At 36.3% G+C, this 16538-nt stretch overlaps 1 protein-coding gene across 1 annotated transcript in view; it reads right to left on the bottom strand.

Moving 5' to 3' along the window:
* Positions 1 to 16538, bottom strand: part of DNAJC24 (DnaJ heat shock protein family (Hsp40) member C24) — a 44105-nt gene that overhangs the window by 17761 nt on the left and 9806 nt on the right. The gene's annotated exons all lie outside the window — the stretch shown is intronic.

The following is a 16538-nucleotide window of genomic DNA, read 5'->3' as shown; positions in this document are numbered from 1 at the left end:
CATACATTTTCATTGAAAAATGGCTATTCTAAGGCAGATCTGTAAGAAACAACTTTAAAGAACTCAATGGAACATTTGAATATGGGTTAATTTATTTGTAAATCTTTCCTACATGTGTTTTCTAAGAAACTGTTAAGAATGTTTTCAACATGCGTAATTTCTTTATACTATTTCGTCAAAAACAGAAAGTTTTATGCCAGTTCATCAGTTCTCAAATGATAATGTAAATGTGGCTTACTGGATACCTCACTTATATTGCTTGCTTCTTCCTGTTTTCCTGTTTTCTATGGTTGTCCCTCTTTTAACTATGAGTTCTTTTGAAAGAATACGTCATTAGTTTTTTCCACAGTCTTTCAAAAAGCAAGTTAAGGAAGATTACGTAAATTTAGAGACATTTCACTTAAATAATCTGGGGCAACAGTAGTAAATATTCAGATAGGTAATTTTTCACACTCAAGTAAATAAGGAACCAGTTGATAGCATTCATCCAGAACTTTCAACCAGCAATTATTCTCAATGTTTTATCCAATATATTCAGAACAAATTTTAATTTTAAAAGTTATCTTTGGAATTTCCTTTGAACTAGTAGAACAGTTGTTTCCATTTAGTTCTTACTTTTTTTTTAAAGTTTTTATAATAAAACAGGCAAATGGATATATTCACATTTCATGACACTGATGTGGTTAATTCACATACTCATCAATTGAATGGTATAATCACTTAAATTCTTTCAGATATTAAATTCTTTCAGTTTGTTCAGACTGCTTTACAAATTTGGAAGAACAAAACATTTGTAAGTATATTGTTATTTATTAGGTTGGTGCAAAAGTAATTGGGGTTGTTGCAATTATTTTTAACCTATTAAACCACAATTACTTTTGTACCAACCTAGAAATTCAAGTTGTTAAGGCCAAAGTCCCTCAGTAAGTTATGGCAAGTAATATGAAGTGAAAGGACTTCAGTTTCTCAATCTAGAATTCAGAAAGTATGTAAATTTTTAATCATAATGTCAAATACTGGCTTTGATAGTGAATTTGTTCTCACGCTGAACTTCACAATGCTGACAATCCTCACTAGCAGAGCAAAAGCAACTGTGATATTTGGTCACACAGAAGAACTAATGGGCATCATGCATGCTGGGAGAAAGATGAGAGGGGAAAGAGAGAATTAGGTTTCCACTTTCCCTTTGGCAAATTAGCTCTCTACCTATGCCAAATCAGTCAGTTATTAACCTTTAAATGTTTAAGCTAATTCATATGACTAGAAAAAAAAAGGAAACTAAGACTGTTGTTTATTATTATTTTTTTGGCCATGATTTATCAAATGATACTCATAAAAATTATTCATATACTGAGGTTCAGGCAATCCCTAAAGCTGGGATGTTAAAGCAACACCCCAAAGCCAAACTAGAATTGGCTACACTGACGTTCTCTAGCTGACCCATTCTTCTAACCCTGTGTGAAGATTTGTGTAACAAGCTTGGTATGATTCAGTGTTATTATGTGCAGCGTGCTCAAATATGCCACCAGTATACCTTTCAGATACACTTGCATGTGAAAACTCAATTTCAGTATGTCAAAGCACTGAGTAGGGCCCTAGAGAAAGCATTCTAAACTAGTATAATAGCTACCGAGTAGTAGGAGTCCAGACGAAACAGTAATTTTTAACAGGCTACTATAGAAGGTCTACTTAGAACAATAAATAGAACAAATTGGGCCTGATCATGTACCAACCTGACCAAGAAAGCCCTACAAAACCAAAAAGTAGTTCCTGGCTGCCCCAAACTAAAAGCTACCATAAAATTTTATGAGTCATATATCAGTTCTATGAGAGTCAAAGCACAATTCAATCTCGTTCACTAATTTGGTATTTTCTTGATTACTATTTTAATAAGCAACTCACTATCTGAGGCTGTTGGGTCTACTCTGTTGTGCTGCTAGAATGCAATACATTTTATTCTGTGATACAGGGTTCAATTTAAAAATGGTAGTTATAGCAAGAAAATAAGTATGTCTTTGGGGCGCTAAAAGCCTTAGTCCAATCTGTTTTGACAGCAACTTCCAGAAGAAAATGAAGGTCTAAAAAAACCCACAACATTCTGTGGTAGGCTGATAATGGCCTCCAAAAATATCAGGTCCTACTTCCTGGTACCTGTAAATGTTACTTTATTTGGAAAAAAAGTCTTACAGATGTGATTAAGTTAAAGATCTTGAAATAGAAAAACTATCCTGAATTATCTAGGTGGGATAAATACCATCGATGTTCTTAAAAGAAAGAGGCAGAGGAAGATTTAGCATACAGAGGAGAAGGTGACCATGGAGAGAGAGAGAGAGAGAGAGAGAGAGAGAGAGAGAGAGAGAGAGAATATGATTTGAAATACTAGCCTTAAAGATTGGACTGATCAGGCCACAAGCCAAGAAATGCTGGCAGCCACCAAAAGCTGGAAGAGACAAGGAATGGACTCTCCCCCTAGAGCTTCTAGAGGAATTGTGGCCCAGCCAACAAGTTGACGTTGGCCCATTTACACTGATACTGGACTTCTGGCCTCCAGAATGGTGAAATAATAAATTTCTGTTGTTTTAAGTCACCCATTTTGTGGTAATTTATTTTGGCAGCCACAAGAAATTTTACACAATCTAAAGATGTGTTATGGTTTAAAACTGGAATACAACAGACACTACAACTTTTTATGATGTTTCAATTACAAGGTCCATTCATAAAATGGTGTCATTATTACTCACATTCTTAACTTTAAAGTTGGCAAAGATTCTTTAGTGCCCAGGAGAAACCAAGTTCCTAATACCAGCTTTCAAGATTTTTCCGATCCCAAAGTGAATGTTAATTTCTTTCTTACCATTTCTGTATCTGAGCCCTCCCATGGGAGACAGGCCCAAGCTTTCACTATTACTCTGAGACCAAAGTCATTTTCCTCTTGTTGTCAAGGCTCACTTTATTCATTTCCCTTTATTTGATCCCCACTAGCCAAATCTTCCCACCACTGAGAGCTCAAAGCTAGTCCTACTTCATTTATTCACCGATCAGATAAAAGATAGATAAAATCTGAAGCACCCTGTGTTCCAGAAACATCTACAAAAAGACAGCATGGACCTTCTTATATAGGAAAACGCTGGCAAAATCATACAAACAACAGAGAGTTCTGAGAAAAACACTCACCAATCAAATAGAGAAAATACGGATACTTTTAATTAACAGAATAGGTATGTACTAAAATCAGTGTTGCAAAGCTCATTTATTTTAACTTCTTTTGCTTTCAGTAAGAAATAGAAATGCATTTTGCTGGAATTGAAAGAACTTAGTCACCTGGAAGCAAAGAACTCAAAATGAAGAAATTAGCAAATCTTGCAACAAACAATTGGAAAATGAAAGTTTAAAAAATTATGAGTGGGGGTGGCCGGTTGGCTCAATGGTTAGAGTGCAGCGCTCATAACACCAAGGTTGCCGGTTCGATTCCCACATGGGCCAGTGAGCTGCACCCTCCACAACTAGAAGGAAAACAACGACTTGTCCATGTGGAAAAAAAAATTAACCTCAATCTCTCATATTCCATATACAGTCATGTGCCGCATAACAAGGTTTTGGTGAACAATGGACCGCATATACAATAGTGGTATGCCATATAGCCTAGGTGTGTAGTAGGCTGTACCATCTAGGTGTCTGTTAGCACACTCTGTCATGTTCACACAACAATGAAATCCTCTTACAATGCATTTCTCAAAACGTATCCTTGTAATTAAGTGGCGCATGACTGTACAAAAATTAATTCAAGATGAATCACAGGCATACATGTACAACATAGAACCATAAAACTTCTCAAAGAAACACAGAGAATATCTTTGCCCCTTGGGGTAGGCATAGGTTTCTCTGCAGAAAACACAAAGCACAAACTATAATGACATAAAACTGATAAACTGAACTTCATCAGAGTTTAAAACTTTATGCTCATCAAAGAAATTGATGAGCCATTAAGAAAATCGATAAGCTACAGACAGGGGAAAAATACTGGCCAAATACATATCTAATAAAGGACTTGTATCTAGAAATTTCTTCCCATATTAATACAGAGAAAGGACCAATAAAAACATAGATTGCTAATGAAAAGACTAATGAATTAGTAAAATGTCTGAATTATAGACTAATTTATGGAGATACAGTTTTATTACTTTCAAGTGCATATGCCAACCTCCAAAAACTTTAAAACATTTAAAAAAGTTAAATACTGAGTAGAGGACTAAATTACATTCAAAATTAAAATATCATAAATATGTCACAATACTGAAAATACTGAAAGAATGAGTATTTCTCTATGATTCTTTACTATAACAGTACAAAAGTGTCTATCCCCAAAGTTTTAGCAAACTGCCATTTTATTACTCTCAAATGACTTGGCCCTCACAATTTTATGGTCTTTGCAATTTCCTCATATTTGGAAGAAATTTTTCAATTATACAGATGTTCTTTAAACCTCCATGCCATTTATTGAGGATAAGAAAAATGAACACAAAAGATTAGGAAACTGTCTTGATACAAATATAGGATCACTCATGATACTACAAAAAAATACATAGAAAATGATGTAATATTTTATCAAGATTGCTATGTGTTATCTATTTCCTAACTGACGAATTATGTAATTGATAACTAATGCTTTCATTCTGGACTCATAATTCTGACTAGCTGAGATTATATGGCAATCAGAGGTCCAATATTTTGTATTTTATTTTGATTTTAGGTTTTCTCCATGTAATACATCCAAGTGCTTTCTAAATTACTAATTCTGGAGTGTCTGTTACAGTATGTCAGTCTGGTGCCACTCAAAATGTGGTCCTCTGCCATGTAGCATCAGCATTATCTGAGAGTTCATTAGAAGATGGCCCTATCCCAAACCTACAGAGGTGGGGACCCAGAATCTGGGTTACACCAAACTCTCCAGGCAATTATTATGCATGTTAAAATCTGAGAAACACACTTGTTAGCCCCTACTGCTTAAAATATGGAATTAGTTGCAAATCAGAAAATTAATGCTTCATAAAAATTTCCCTTTGACAGATGCATTCCTCGAAGTATGTATCCAAAAAAAAATACAATTAAAAAATGCTGACACTCCTCAATTTTTAATGTGTAACACTAAGTGTTCTAAGTCAGAAATTTTTTGATATTTAATACCTTTTGTTCACTAATCATAAATGCCAACCTCTTTATTTCATTGTTTGCACAAATGTCAACTTAATTCAGTAATGAAGAAGCTGATGAAATTGGTACAATATCCCAGTGGTATTTTAACCTGTTGATTTTTTGTTTTTAAAGAGGGAGTACCTTAATTTGTATCAGGCTTCAGCCACTGAGCACTACAATAGTTTCCACCAGTACATGTAACACAGAGACAAGTGTTATTCTACTAGAGGGGAAAAAATTGAATATGTGTAAGTTGTGAAAAGAGCATAATTCAATACACTGTAAAAGTCTAGCAATTTCTAAAAGTTTTAATGAGAATTTATATATTTATTAGTTCTAAATGATCCTTTCTATTGGCTAAACAACATATAAAGTTGAAATGATATGGTGTTTCTTTAAGGTAAAACGCATATGATAGTTTTATGGTAAACTGCCATTATACAATACAGTAATATTTCAGGTCACCTAAATAGAGGTTCATCTGCTTTAATACCTTTGTTACGTTCCTTTTAAAGAGGAAACATTGCTTTGTTTACTAGTAGTTTGTTACTTAAATCTTAAATTGAATAAAAAGTTAGGAGGGTCATACATTAATCCTTTACTACACATCTGTGATTATGCTGTTTTGATTTATAAAATGTTGACTGCAAATAGGAAGTGACAATAACTATGAAAAGGACTCTATGCAAATCTGATTAAACAGAAATTCCCAAATCGTCCTGCTGATATTATTTGATCTATCAATGTGGCCCCTGAGGATATAGCACTTTGGTTTTTTTCTATGTATTAATAGAAGAGTTTAATACCATTAATAGCTCTCTATCTCTAGCTTCAATCTTTCTTGAATTCTAGGTCCAAATATCAAAATATCTTCTAAAAGCTCTTATGATCACTAGAAGTTCAACATACCCAAAATCCAATTTATCATCCAGATTCTAAAATTATTAGTTCCTCCTCCTGATGAATTCCTTGATCTATTAAAATCACCACCATGCTCAATAAATGCTGAATATATGAATGAAAGAATAATAAATACATTTCCTAACAACTGAGGCTACAGCATCAGGGTAACCTCCCTTTCCGTCATTCCATTAACCACCAAATTCTGTAGATTCTACCTACATAATATCCTTCCTATTCCCAATGCCGAAACTAGTTCAAACCAACAGTAGCTCATAGCTCTGACCCTAGTCTCCAGCATTCATCTTCTAACAGCTCTCTAGTCCATCCACCTGGTTCCAAATACACTTCCTTTAACTTACAACCCTGACCATATCATTCTCCAGCTCAAAATTTGTAATTGGCAACGTATTGCATAATAATTAACAGTCATATTCCAAGAAAAAGGGGTAAAGGAGGAGGACAAAAGGGAAGAGGAGGAGGAAGAGGGAAGTAGGAGGTTGGGAGGAGACAGAGAAAGGGAAGGAGAGGGCGGTGGAGAAAGAAGAAGGGGGACAGAGAACAGAAGCGGAGTGGGAGGAATAAGAGGAACAGGGAAGGGTAAGGGGAAAAGTGAGGGAAGAGACTGAAACACACTGAGGAAAACACCATGCAATATTTATGGTAGATACTGACTTTTTTCAAATAAAGAATTATGAGGAAGATTGTAGGAACTGGATTCTGGGAAATGAAGAAATGTAGGAGATAGAATTCTGTGTGGCTGAGTAATCCAATCTGTGGCAAAATCTCTTCAAAAGCAAGACCTACCTCTGTAATGTACTTTGAACTGGGGGGTGTACTAACTCTAAAATATAATCACGCACCAGTTCCTTTTGCGACTCCCATGTCTTTTCTTTGTTGTTGAGTATGTGCAAGTATAACACAACCTCTGCTTCTTTGTGCCTAAAATATGAAAAGAGGCTAAACCTAAAGCAAAGGGTTACCGTCTATCCAACGTAAGTGCAAAGCTAGATTCCCCTCACCTCAAATTACAAGTTTTGGATGGAACAAGTCTTGGATGACACACTCGCCATGAGCTACACAGAGAATTCCATGATGAACACTCTTCCTCCGAGATCCCGTGAGAATTCTTAGTGGTGCATTGGCTAACTTCTTCTACCCTCTGCGTTCAGGGAAGTCATGGTTTTTGTATAATTAAAGACTTAAGAAATTGATGATGAACTAAAGTTATCCCTGCTAAACGAGGGTGGTAACGTATGTCTACAGATCCTACAGGGCTGCTGTCCTGCAGGAACTCGGAGCTTTGCTCTGTGGCCATCAAGGCCATCAGGTACTAATTAGGCAGTGTGTTCTGTCAACGCTTTCATGCTCTTCTTTATTACACGATCATTCTGCCACATTAATGATACTAGTGCATGGGCTTTGAATTCCCTCAAGTGCTTCATCCCTGAGATAGAAAGAAAGAAGATATGAGAAAGAGAATGCCACAGATTCACTTTCCCTAGGTTGTATTTGAATCAACACTAATACTGTTTCCTCTAAAAATTATCTATTTCTTTTATTTGCAGAAATGCCTCTGTGGACCTAAAATGTACACATTTTCCTTAAATAAAATGTAAGTTCTATTGAATTTACTTTATAAGCTATAGTAAACTACAATGGGGATGAAATGTATACTAAAAGTATTGGCATTTTCACGTATAAGAGTTCAAAATGAATGGAGGGATTAAATGCATAAGGCTGAAGAGGTGGTGGCAATTATTAATTCTAACTACCTAGTGAAAAGGGAAAGTCACCTAAAATGAAACTCAATAAGAGACGTGACCTTAGTATTGAAAACTGAGTAAAAAAGAAAAAGAAGGCATTTAATAACTGTAGCTAAAATCAATGAACTTAGTATACTATTTTTGAGATAAAGGCCTAAGCAAGCTTCTTAGGATGCTGAGAAAACACATATACTCTGAGATAATTTTTAGTTTTCTTATTGCAAATCACTGTTATTATTGAAGCAGCCATTAAACAGTTGGTGAGGAAGTACTGTCAAGATGGTGCAGTAGTTAATTCTCTAATGAATCTGAGCACAGTTTAGGTAGGCAAGAGAGAGAAACACTGACTGACATTGCTATGTTTTGTTGTTTTGTTTCATTATCTGTAAGACACCTACTAGCTTAAAACAAGATCATGTTACAAAAAGTTAGGTATGAAAGCACTACAACTATGTCCTTTACACTTTGACACTACATTGAGGTTATGAAAGCTGAAAAAATTACAAAGGTAAAGTCAAGTACAACACACTACTGCCACCTAATGCTTAGTAAAATATTGCCTGAAGTAGCAGTCAACAACTCATGTATCATTTTATCCAACAGTTAACAGCTGAAGCATGATTTTAAAATGTTTGAACATTTTTAAGGTTTTCTGATTCATATAAAGAAAATATAATCCACGTGCAAGACTGGTAGCCCAAAAGTGTGTTTATCCATTCAAAACAAGGCTTATTAAACACCTAAGAGTCAGATACTGTGCTAGCCAATGAGCATCCGATGATGAATAAAACAGGATCCCTGCCCTTAAGGGACTCATAGTCTAGTGGGGGAGAGCAGACATGTAAACAACTCATTATAATATAATTGAAAGGATGAGGTGCTAAGAAAAGATGGCAGCATGAAAAAGTTGCTAACTCAGCATAGGTTAGGGAAGATTTCATAACAAAGGTGACATTTGACTGGGTTTTGAAGGATGAATAGGAGTCAACCTGTGCAGGGTGGGAGGGGAAAGGCATTCTAGGCAGAGAGAAATGGCAAATACAAGACAGGAAAGTACAAAGATGGATATCAGAGTTACGAACAGCAGGGCTGTAAGCTATACTGGGAATGAGTAAACGAATAGTTGGGAAGGAATGGTAATGAGAGATGAAGTGAAACAGTTCGACGGGGTTCAGACTGTAAAGGAAATTTTTAGTATGTTAAGAAACATGGACTTTTCCCTACTTAAAACTCCACATTACTTGCATACTAGGGGTATTATCACATTTTTGTTTGAAAGACAAAAAAAAGAATGGTAGGATGGAATGGGTAGGGAGGATAGGTAGGGGGCTGGCAATAAGGAAATTACCGCACTACTGCAGCGCTCCTGAGGAGCTATCCTAACAACGCAGAGCATCAAAGGCAGGAGTCAGACAAGGGCAAAGGTGGGAAGCTGGGGACACAATTTGGACGTCACCTTGAAGCAGATAAAACTACAGGAACATACAGAGAGCTGTCCTTCGCAACTTTTGTGAATTATGAACTCCTCCAAGATTATGATAAAAAACCTGTTAATATCTCTGCATACAACTGAGAGATCAAGAGACCTCCAAAAGCACCAGGACATCAGATTAAGTCTCTGATTTGGTGACAAGTGAACAAACACAAAGCTAAAACTCTGAAGGGTAGTAACATTTATATCAGATAGAGAAAAAGATGCTAGAAAGGAAAACAGACAGTGAGCAGGATGATAATCAGGAAAACAGGCTCCACAGAAGCCCAGCGAGGAAAGAGATTCGAGGCAGATCAAAGATCTGTGACAGTAGCAAAAGTCACATAAGTCCAGTGAGTGTGGCAAGTAGGGGACACTGGCCACCTAAGTAAGCACCATTTAGAAGAATGGCAGTGGTGTAAGAGAGAGGGGTTGAGAAGCAAATGGATGATGGTCAAGTAATGTTTGGCAAATGAGATGAGTGACAGTCATAGTAACCAAGGAGAATGTTTTTGAGACATTTTACTCAGGAAGCGACTGCAAAGGGAGAATTTAAGGTAGAAAGAAGAGATAACTGGAGCAGCACTGACCATAAAATAGGAAAAATTCAGTTTTTATTCTGGTGTGGTTAATATTAGTTATGTGACCCTGAAAAGTTATTCAACTGTACAAAATTTCTTCACCTGAAAGATAGGAAGAATGGTTGCTAAACTATAAGCTACTCATGAAAATAAGGGTCTCTGTCCATCTTATTACCAGTGACTACATCCACAGCACCTAGCACGACGCTGGAACATAGAGAAGGTTATACAGACTTAGTTAATGAATACATGATCTGTCCATATAGTGCAGTATTTCGTAAAAATCAAAGGACATAATATGAGCATATTTTGATACAATTAAAACTTTTTTAAAAAATAGGGTGTGGCAGAAGAGAGCCATTGCAAGCTGTCTAATATATAGTATAAATACAATAGATCCTTATTATTCAGATTCTATATTTGCAAATTCATCTACTTGCTTAAATTTATTTGGAACCCCCAAACTGACACGGGGGATGAGTTTGCAGTCACTCAGAGATGCACAGAGTGGTGAGAATTTAAAGTCACTCCACATGCCCGCTCCCAGCTGAGGTCAAACAAGGCCTTCCTGTTTCAGTTCTCACATTGTATTAAACAAGTGTCCTTTCTGCAGTCTACCTAGTGCCACGTTTTTCTCATTTTGTGCTTTGTGTTGTAATGAGGCCGTCTGAAATGGCCCCCAAGCACAGTGCAGTAAGTGCTGTATACGAAGCAAACGAAGTCCCTCGTGTGCCTCATGGGGGAAAATACATGTTTTAAATACTCTTCTTCCTTCAGGCATGAGTTATAGAGCTGTTGGCCCTGAGTTCAATGTTAATGAATCAACAATATTTATTAAAGTGTCTTTCAACAGAAACACACATAAAACAAGGTTACATACTGATCATTTAATGAAAATGTGACCAGAGGCTCATGGTTACCTAACCCTGTATATCCACGAGGCGCAGCCATTCAGAGTTTGCTAATTCAGTGTTGGTGGCAACTTTATAGAACATAACTATAGCAAATAAGAAAAATAACCTGCGTAATAATATAACTAAGTATTACAATTAATTTACACCCAGTCCCCTTTACAGAACGCTGTCCCTTCTCTCCTGCCATTCTCCATCATTTGCCCATGAGGATCCTATGGCCCTCTTCTAGCCGTGTCCTACCCCCGCTTCTTTTAGGAACTCGGGACAAGGAATTCTCTGCACAAAAGTCTCAGTGGCTTAGGCCACTGCTAGGCCTCTGGTTGGGGGTAGAAGAGAAGGGAGGAAGGACAAGTCGTGGCTTTCTCTCAACTACTGCATCTGGCATAGAATTCCAAGAACTCCAAATGTAATCCTAGATTTCCAGGTCAACATGAAAATATATTAGTCCTGAAGCATATTTTTCAAGATAATATTAAATAAGTTCTGCTCTTATGTTACCTTGACTTACAACTTTTAAGGATTAAGCACCTGGTGCATAGACCCCCATTTGTATTCCTTCTCAGGGCCTAAAAGTATTAGGCACGAGCCTTGATAATATTACATTAATACTATTACCTTTTCACAACCTATTGAAAGAGGGGATGGGGAAAAGAATTCAAGAAACTTCCTGGGATCTCAGTGGTAGTTTATTGCACTTGGAAAAGGAACAACTCTTTCAATGATAATTTATGACTTACCTTACTTAGCTCCAAGGGGGATCTAAACCATGACAAATTTAACTTTTGCATTTCTAACACCTTCACATATTTTAACACACAACAAACCAATAGGTATCTTTAAAGGTATAATTTATTGCAGATGCTTTTGGGAACATTCCTCTAGTAGGGGCATAAGGTGGCACTCAGGGAACATTCAGGGACATCCAGATAGTCATCCGAGTTTGAGAGCGCTCTAGGTGGGAAAAGGTCACTATAGAATAAATTCTGAAATTTGCTTAATCTGAGATCATGGCTAAAACAAAACACGATTAAATAACCAGATTTTCTGGCCTTTTTTTTTCCTTTTTTCAAACTTTTATTTTAAGTGTGTTTTTCCAGGACCCATCAGCTCCAAGTAGTTCTTTCAATCTAGTTGTGGAGGGCGCAGCTCACAGTGGCCCATGTGGGGATGGAACCGGAGACCTTGTTGTTAAGTGCACTGCGCTCTAACCAACTGAGCTAATTGGCCACCCCTTTTCGGGCCTTTTTTTATCAAGCAGGGATAAACTGCTCTAATTGAGTACTTCACCACCCAAAGCTCATTTTGACATTGAGTTTCTAAAAGCCCAATACTAAGACTGTAGAACAGCGGTCAAATTATTTTAAAATAATTTTTTAAATTACAAAATAGTATGCTGTGATTTTGTCACTGTGATTATGAAATAGTCATAACTAAAAGATGCATTAAAATGAGTAACTGAGGCTTTTTTATTAATAGTTTCAGGTGTACAAAACAACATAATGATTAGACATCTAACCCTTTACAAAGTGATAACCCCAAGAAGTCTACTACCCATCTGACACCGTACTCAGCTATTACAATACCACGCACTATATTCCCTATGCTGTACTGTATATCCCGTGACCATATATATATACATATATATATAAAATTATAGTTGACATTCAGTATTATCCTATACCAGTTCCAGACATACAGTGCAGTGGCCAAGCATTTACATAATTCATGAAGTGACCTACCCCTATAAGTCCAGCATCCACCTGACACCACACATACTTTTTCACAATATTATTGATTATATTCCCCACAGTATTTCACATCCCCATGACTACTTTGTCACTACCAGTTTGTACTTCCTAATCCCTTCACCTTTTTCACTCTGTCCCCAAGCCCCTCCCCTCTGGCAACCATCAGTTTGTTTTCTGTATCTATGAGTCTATTTCTGTTTTGTTTGTTCATTTATTCTGTTCTTTAGATTCCACATATAAGTGAGATCATATGGTATATGTCTTTCAACTGAGGCTTTTTAAAGAAGACTTTTAGTCTTATAATTTTAATGCTATTAATTCTTCTGTCCTAAGAAAAATATTCTTTAATAAACTGAAAACTATACACTTACAATCCCCATACTGTTTTCTATATACTGTCCTTTAACTAGCTAATACATTTAATTCTTCCTTGTCTCAACATTTTCTTCTGCAACACTATTTAAAAGTTCTCAAAAATATGTCTTCAGACTACTGAACACCTAAAGTGAAAAAGGTTTCACACTCTTGGCTAAATTATTAAAAATGAAATGTAACAGCTGGACGTCCTTGGACAGGTGCAGACAAAGCATGGGCTCAAAGACTGCCACAGGTCAAATCGCTTCACATGCTGTGGCTCTATTTTGTCATCAGTTCACATGGGTCAAGGACTACCTAACATCATCATCGAACCTGTAAGGAGTAATATACAAGGGAGACCAAAATACAGAGGCCAAAATAACCGGAGCCACCTCCTTTCCTAACCCTTCTATTTCAGCAAAATCAGTGCAATTCAACCAATGCATGTAGTGAGAGTTTATCATATAAAGTACACAAGGTGGGTGCTACCAGGGACAGAAAAATAACCAAGACAGGATCCCTGCCTTCAAAGACTTCACTTCTAGCTGAGGGGCAGCTGTTGGCATAACTAATTACAGTAAACAAAAGATGTGGTCAGTGGGATAACAGAGTTACAATATATCAAGGGAATACATAAGGGAGAGATTTTTTTGACTAGCTACAAGGGAAAACTTCAGAAAGGAGTTATTGGGTTGTACTTAAACGGGAAGTAGACTTCTTCCTATTGAATGTGAAGGAATGGGGAAAATAGGAAGAAAACTTCTTGTTTCCAGTGGTGCTAGAGGTGGGTTACTCAAACAAACCTTTTTATAACTTGTGTAAAATATTTGTGCTAAACAAAAATTGAAATGGTGAAAGTGAATGCTTTGTTTTCAAATACATTTACATTTAAAATTTTCTTATGATTTGGCATACATTATTTTCAATTATGCCAAGATACTAAAAAACAAGTAAAAAGACATTTTGCCCAGTGCTTCCCAACGGAATATCACACTTTTGCTAAAGTGTTAGACTTCACTAGAATATTGTTGTTTTACTTTTTTCTTTTATCTATATAAAATAGCTAGAACTTTAATATGTTTCTTAGGATAGATTTCTTTTAGGTTTTTTTTTAATCAACTTTATTGAAGTATAATTTATATACAATAAAACGCACCTATTTTAGTCATTTTAATGAGCTTTGACACAGAACATTTTCATCATCCCAGAAAGTCCCTTTATGAGCTGCCTTCTTCCCTAGACAACCATGGATCTGCTTTCACTATCACTATAGATTTCTTTGGTCATTGTTTCAAGCTCTACAATTTCTTGATGTTTTATACGGCCTTTAATGAACCAAATTAGTTATGATTTTTAAAGCTAGGTGAATTTATCCCTTTACCTATTTCTGAAGAGTAAATCTTGTTATAGCACATTACATCATATGCTTTTAACAAAAAAATGTTGTATAAGAAGTCTACTTAGCATATTTGGGGCATGGTATAAGTGAATTGCATGATTTTACATGATTTAAAAATACTAAATATCATCTTGCAAGGTATTCATAAAACCATGCCATCTGAAATATGAAACACCTTTAAAGTGTGCCTTTAGGTAAATCATGAATTTCAGCTCATTAATCACATTTTACTTGTTAAGGTTATTTGTGTTTTGACTAATTTTTTCTTTATTTTTCAAAGTAATTTATTCTTAATAACTGTAATAAATATTGCATATATGTATGCTTGAATTATTTTCTGTGTTACAAATAAAATTAATGCTGTTGTGCCTGTTATCTACTAATTAAAGATTAAATGGAGGCATGACTTTGAGGGATGAATATAAATGCAACATACAGATGATGTATTACAGAACTGTACTTTTGAAAACTATATATTTTTTTTTTTTTTTTAAGATTTTACTGGGGAAGGGGAACAGGACTTTATTAGGGAACAGCGTATACTTCCAGGACTTTTTTCCAAGTCAAGTTGTTGTCCTTTCAGTCTTAGTTGTGGAGGGCGCAGCTCAGCTCCAGGTCCAGTTGCCGTTGCTAGTTGCAGGGGGTGCAGCCCAGGAGTCGAACCGGCAACCTTGTCGTTGAGAGGACAAGCTCCAACCAACTGAGCCATCCGGGAGGTAGCTCGGCTCAAGGTGCTGTGTTCAGTCTTAGTTGCAAGGGGCGGAGCCCACCATCCCTTGCGGGACTCCAGGAGTTGAACTGGCAACCTTGTGGTTGAGAGCCTTCTGGCCCATGTGGGAATCAAACCGGCAGCCTTCAGAGTTAGGAGCATGGAGCTCCAGCCACCTGAGCCATGGGCCCAGCCCGAAAACTGTATAATTTTATTAACCAATGTCATCCCAATAAGTTTAATAATTTTTTTTTTAAAAGATCAAACAGATTCTTAAAGTAACGAAAAATAAAAGTCCTTCTTATTCTGTTAGGCTTTCTGAAAATTTGACTGTAAATTGAACATTATCATTGGTGCTGTGTGTGGAATAATAGAGCTCAGAAAAGACATGTCTTTTTTCCTGAAGCGATTTAAAGTAGCCATTACCTTTGGGCTATCTCAGAATATTTAAAAATACAAAATACTATCTTACTATTCCTGAAGGTAATCCAAAATATTTCCTTTGACAATTAGAATTTTTAAATTAGTTAAATGTGTGGCTTCAGATCTATACCTGCATCCTGTACCTTAAGCTCAAAATCACAATTCATTTCCAACTCCCCACTTCCTGACATATTCAATCCATTACTGAATCCACCTCCATATTCTCTTTCATCTTCCTCTTCCATTTTACTCCCTATATTAATGCAATGGTTCAAGCCTTCATTACCTCTTGGCTTATTTGTTGCAAAGGCAGTATTCTCTCTGCCTCAAGTTTCTTATCACTCCAACATATGTTACTTACAGTTCTCAGTATTACCTGCTAAAATATAGACCTAATCTTGCTCAAGAATATCCTCAGGACCTACAGAATAAAGTTGAAATGTTATAGCCTATATTCAAAGCCCTCAACAATTTGATTTACAACCCGGTATTTGCAGCCTCATTCTCTACTATAGCTCTTACAAATCCTCCCACTTGTCATCAATGCATCCTAAGGGCCAGTTCTTGTCAATTTCCTAAGCATGCCTTGCCCCCCTGCTCTATCTACCAAACCATGAAGGAAGAGAGAAGTCATGCTTCAGATTATATGTCTTTTTAGAAACAACACACAGTAATGCTCATACTAGCTCATACTTGAAAGAGTCATGAACCAGGAAGTTACAAAAAAGTTTCCAGGCACATCAACAAAAATCCAGAAGAATCAAAAACTGAGATTAATATCAGCCTCCAAAGTTATGAGAAAGATGCATTACCATGAACTGGCCTTTGAATCCCAATTATTGAGAAAGGTTGCAGGGGAGAAAAAATAGCAAAAGGAGAGAAAAGAAACAAAAATAAAAGAGCAGGGAGAAGAAAAAGGCAAGAGAAATAATGACTAAAGATGAGAAGGATCAATAGGAGTAATGAAAACCAGTTCAAAGAGAAGTAATATAATAGAAAACAGACACAGCTAAGAAGCGGGAAAGAGATATTTCAACAATAGGTCAAGTATGTCTAATAGATACTCAACACAGGAAT

The sequence above is a fragment of the Rhinolophus sinicus genome, linkage group LG06 (assembly GCF_036562045.2).
Source record: "Rhinolophus sinicus isolate RSC01 linkage group LG06, ASM3656204v1, whole genome shotgun sequence".
In the NCBI taxonomy this organism is placed as follows: Eukaryota; Metazoa; Chordata; class Mammalia; order Chiroptera; family Rhinolophidae; genus Rhinolophus; species Rhinolophus sinicus.
This window is presented reverse-complemented; position numbering and strand designations above follow the sequence as displayed.